At 46.1% G+C, this 5311-nt stretch overlaps 1 pseudogene; it reads left to right on the top strand.

Annotated features, from left to right (window-relative positions):
• The first annotated feature begins 4458 nt into the window (after positions 1-4458).
• Positions 4459-5016, top strand: LOC123120204 (uncharacterized; annotated as a pseudogene).
• The last annotated feature ends 295 nt before the right edge of the window (positions 5017-5311 follow it).

Genomic DNA, 5311 nt, shown 5'->3' with positions numbered 1-5311 from the left:
GTTTCGTGAGTAATGGCGACCCATATGGTGGACTGCGCGGTGCCGGCGAGTGGAGGTGTTGTGCGCCCCGTGCAGGCGCACGTTGGCGTGGCAGGGTGATGTAGGGCGTGTGTCAGGCGCTGGTGAGCAGTGTGCGTCTAGGAGCGATTCGCAGCTTGTGGGCGTGAGCGGCTGGGCGCTGCATCGTGCGCGTCCATGCTAAGGTTTGTCTGTTATAGTTGTCGCTGAAATTAATGGGGGATAAATCCCGAGATCCTCATTGAATTCTTTTACCGTAAATGTGATATTTTGTTGTGGTGTCAATTTTTTTAATGAGATTTTGTTGTGCTGTCAACAAACATTATGATATTTTGCTGAGTAGAGCCATGCCGTCCATGCTCTTGGAGCATCTTTAATTTAATTGGAAATGGGCAAATTTGGCCCCCTAAATGTTTACGGGCAAGTCCCCCTGTCCCCGCATTGTCCTCCTTGGTAACACGGTGAAAACCCTAGATCGGGCACGCCACCAACCTCTTCACCCTTCACCCCATCTTGCCGTGGCTGGAGGATCGGCCAACAAAGTCCGCAGTAGATCCAAGGAAGGCGGCAGTGAGGCCCTTTGTCTATTTCACCAGTGAAGGTGTGGTGTGCCCCGTGCAGGCGCGGGTTGGCGTGGCTGGGGTGATGCAGGGTGTGTGCTAGGCGCTGGTGAGCAGTGTGCGGCTTGCGTGCGTGCGCGGGTAGGCGCTGCGTCTGTGCGTGTCTATGCTAAGGTTTGTCTGTTATAGTTTTTTAAGGCTGTCTGTTATAGTTGTTACTGGAATTAATAGGGAATAAATCCTAAGAGCATCCTTAGGCGGGAGGAGGGTTTTGAATCGGGGATTTGTGGGGGAGGCGACCGTTGGGCGGGCGTTTCCTTCCTTCCTCTTTCGAATTTGGGGGAGCCAGCCGGGCTCGGGCTCGGCTCGGGTCGTTGTTAAATGGCGGCGGGTGGACGGACGGAGGAGCCTCGGACGGGGACAAAAAGCTGAGGTTTGTCTGGCATAGCTCTCGCCGAAGTTAATAGGGGGAGTAAATCCTCACAATATCCTTGAATTACTACCGTAAATTTGAGATTTTGTTGTGTTGTTGACATAAGATTTGTGAGATTTTGCTGGGTGGAACCATGCTGTCCATGATCTTGGAGCAACTTTAATTGGAACAAATTTGACCCCCTAAATGCATATTGGCAAGCCCCTCCCCCCCCGCCTCCTCCTTCTTGGTGACACGGTGGAAAGTGGAAACCCTAGATCGAGTACGCCACCACCTTCTTCTCGCTGTCACTCACTACAAGAAATATGTCAACTAGTGACCTTCTGTCAGTGACCCTGGAAGAATTGGTCATAGATCTATGACCATTTCAGACCAATTGGTCAAAAGCTGTACGGGGGGCTCCAAACCCTAAACTATAACGACCATTTTGATCAGAAAGGTCGTAATTTCCTTACACGAAATGGTCATAAAGCAGATAGCACTGGTCCGCTGCCTTATTTCTAGCTGATCACGACCAATATAGATGGTCATAACCTTGTAAATGTGGTAGGTTGCTATGACTAGGCGCCACCTCATCAGTTTTTCCTATGTGTCATGTCCATGTGGCAATTTTTGCCCCAGGTTGTGAAGCAACCTATATTTCTGTCATTCCCAAAATTTCCAAAACAATCTCATAAATTATTTGGGTCATATCTTCGTCAAATATGTAAAAAATCTTCCTTGCCTAGTTCAAAAATAATTCAACAATATTCATTTTCCTATTTTGTTCAGAACAACACTTTGTGAAGGAAGTACCACTTTGGCATGTCCAAATAGTATCCATTTTCTACGGTGCTTTCCTATGCCCAAATAACCATCCTCCACCAAATGTCAGCTCAATCCATTCATTATTTTGAGCCCAGCTTCAACATTCGTATTTATGTCCAGTGCGGTACTTTGTAAAGCAAGTACCACCTAGGCTCCTCCTTTTGAGCTACAAATTTGTGAAGACGGTCTTCTTAGTAACTGACCATCCTCAGCCAAAACTCACACCCATTAGCCATGTACATTTCCCGTACCGCTAATCAAACACTTGGCTGCTAATTCATGTTTGAGCATTGACCGGTCTCCTCGTGAGAATCTTATGTTGTAATTTTCTTCCTAGCACCTACTTGGGGAGTGCCCAGCCTATTAGACATGCCTAGGCCGCCCAGAACACATGGCAACGCCACGGTCACGCGGCGGGCATGCGAGTTTACGCGCTCTAGAGTTGGGGCCCTCGCCCACCGCCCAAACCTCGACGTATCGCCACCAAACCATGTATTTATGATTAAATAGGTCCTTATGTAACTAGAAATGATTTTTTGAAAAAATAAATAGCAAACTATGAGGCAGCTGTAGTTCAAATTTGACCCGCTTCCAACTGAATCGGCGGAAATTTGTCTTTTTCACGAGAGGTGGATCAAAACTTTTTACACCCAACCATTTTGTCAATTGTGCATTAAATATGTCCTAGTATTTTAGAAAATTGATTTGGTCCAATTTTGCAACAATTATTTGTGAGGTCCTTCACAAAAAACCTCCTTTTGGGCACTCGAAAAATGGAAAATGGTTTTTTCGTCCAAACAAAATGAAAACTTCCTTAGGCAACATTGTTTGACATTCCAATATGCAGCCTTGTGCACAATATGAGATCATTTGAACAAACTATGCCATGAATGTGGCCATAAGATTGATCATTTGGGTTGAAAGCCATGAATCTTCACGCATGATAGCTCATTTCTGAGAACACTTTTTTAAAAGAATTGCCGTATTACAAGTTTATTATTTTTCCTGGTAACTTTGCCACATATAATGACACAATGCGAAGGTTTTCCAATTTTTTGATTTTTTTGAAATTTTTATGCCCATTTCAAAATGCGGTCAAAACGGCGGGAATGACCGTTCCTAGCTAGTGGTTGAATCTTGGAATTTTTTTGGTGTTTCTCTGATTAAATAGATACTTATGTACCTATAAATGATTTTTGGAAAAATAAAGAGCAAACTACAAGGCAGCTACAGTTCAAATTTGACCCGCTTCCAGCTGAATCGGCGGAAATTTGTCTTTTTCACGAGAGGTGGATCAAAACTTTTTACACCCAACCATTTTATCAATTGTGCATTAAATATGTCCTAGTATTTTAGAAAATTGATTTGGTCCAATTTTGCAACAATTATTTGGGAGGTCCTTCACAAAAAACCCTCCTTTTGGGCACTCGAAAAATGGAAAATGGTTTTTTCGTCCAAAAAAAATGAAAACTTCCTTAGGCAACATTGTTTGCCATTCTAATATGCACCCTTGTGCACAATATGAGATCATTTGAACAAACTATGCCATGAATGTGGCCATAAGATTGATCATTTGGCTTGAAAGCCATTGATCTCCACACGTGATAGCTCGTTTCCGAGAACACTTTTTCAAAATAATTTCCGTGTTACAAGTTTGTTATTTTCCTGGGAACTTGGCCACATATAATGACACAATGCGAAGGTTTCCCAATTTTTTGATTTTTTTTAATTTTTTATGCCCGTTTCAAAATGCGGTCAAAACGGCAGGAATGACCGTTCCTAGCTAGTGGTTGAATCTTGGAATTTTTTTGGTGTTTCTCTGATTAAATAGATACTTTTGTACCTATAAATGATTTTTGTAAAAAATAAATAGCAAACTATGAGGCAGCCGCAGTTCAAATTTGACCCGCTTCCAACTGAATTGGTGAAAATTTGTCTTTTTCACCAGAGGTGGATCAAAACTTTTTACATCCAATAATTTGGTTAATTGTGCATTAAATATGGCCTAGTATTTTAGAAAAATGATTTGGTCCAATTTTGCAACAAATATATTATAGGTCCTTCACAAAAAACTCAGTTTGGACACTTGAAAAATGATTAAAAATAGCTAGAAAGATCAGAAATGCATACAAATTGGTGCTCATCCATAAAATGTGGTCTAACTTGAGTGAAAATTTGTATAATGCCCTTTTGCAAAATATTTTTGATAGTTGCTTCACAAAATAGCTCTATCTTTAGTACTTGGAAATTATTTTAAATCACAGATTCTCGGACCAATCAGAACACTTCTCACGGATCACCCCACTCTATGTGATCTGACGTCTCAGCAGGCCAACCCAAACCCTAACTCCACTCCTCTCCCCTCTCTCCCCCGATTCAGATCCACTCGCAGCCGCCACCTACCTCCCGCCCCCGATTGAGATCCCGCCGCCCACGCCCGCGCGCCACCACACTTCTCCGCCCGCGCGCCACCACACTCCGCTGCACGCGCCCGTAGGACGCAAACCCCACGCCGCTCTTCCTCCGCCCGCCGACCCACCCCGTCCCTGATGCCTCACTCGCCGCGCTCGTCCCGCCCTCGGCGCCGCACCTCCACTGCCACCTCCGCTGCCTCCTCGCCTCCGCCTCCGCCTCGGGCGGATGGCCGACAGCGACGCCGAGAGCCACGGGCCGCCGCCGACGTGAGGAGGGGGGATCTTCGACTGCCTGCGGGCCGCCAGCAACCAGGAGGCCCCCCTTCTTTGACCGCGCGCTCGAGGATCACTACGAGTGCCTCCCGTCCAGCTACTACATCGACCTCGACGTGAACAAGGCCGACGACGTGCTGCTTCACTACCGGATCCTCGCAGAGTGCGCCGCGGACCCCGACGAGATCCACCTGCCCTCTTCCTCTCCCCTGCGTCCGCGCCGTCATCCGTCCCCGAGGTACCCCGCCCGACCGCCCCCAGTCAGTTCTCTTCTCCGTGGCTGGATCAACGCGATGCGTTCCTGACATTTTTTCTCTCCGTCTCTATGGTTGGGCAGATGGAGAGGGTGCTCAAGGATGATGCCATCCAGGAGAAGGGCGAGCGCGCCAGGATGGTAACCACCCTCTTCCCATCTGATCTGCTTGTTTTCCTTCTTGGTCTCACTGGGTCGGTTTGTTCGTCCGTTGGTTCGATGGAGCTGCTGCAATTGTGTGCAATTAGTTTATACTGATCTCATTTAGATTGCAAAATCCATAGATTGTTAGTTCGACAAGTACAAGATCAACAACCTGACTCCCGGCTTCGCTTAGTAGGATATGTAGGTAACCGCGGCACATACACACACACACGCTGATGCTGTATTGCTGTTGCATAATGTGTTTTTGCAACTGTGCGCAATGAGTTTATGGGTCTCCTTTGACTGCGGAAGCTGAATATCACTCCCTCCGTTCATAAATAAGTGATGTGCAAAGAGGTTGCCTTCAATTTACTTTCTGCCTGTAGAGTTACTGTGTTAAATCTTGAAT

The sequence above is a fragment of the Triticum aestivum genome, chromosome 5D (assembly GCF_018294505.1).
Source record: "Triticum aestivum cultivar Chinese Spring chromosome 5D, IWGSC CS RefSeq v2.1, whole genome shotgun sequence".
Classification (NCBI taxonomy): Eukaryota; Viridiplantae; Streptophyta; class Magnoliopsida; order Poales; family Poaceae; genus Triticum; species Triticum aestivum.
This window is presented reverse-complemented; position numbering and strand designations above follow the sequence as displayed.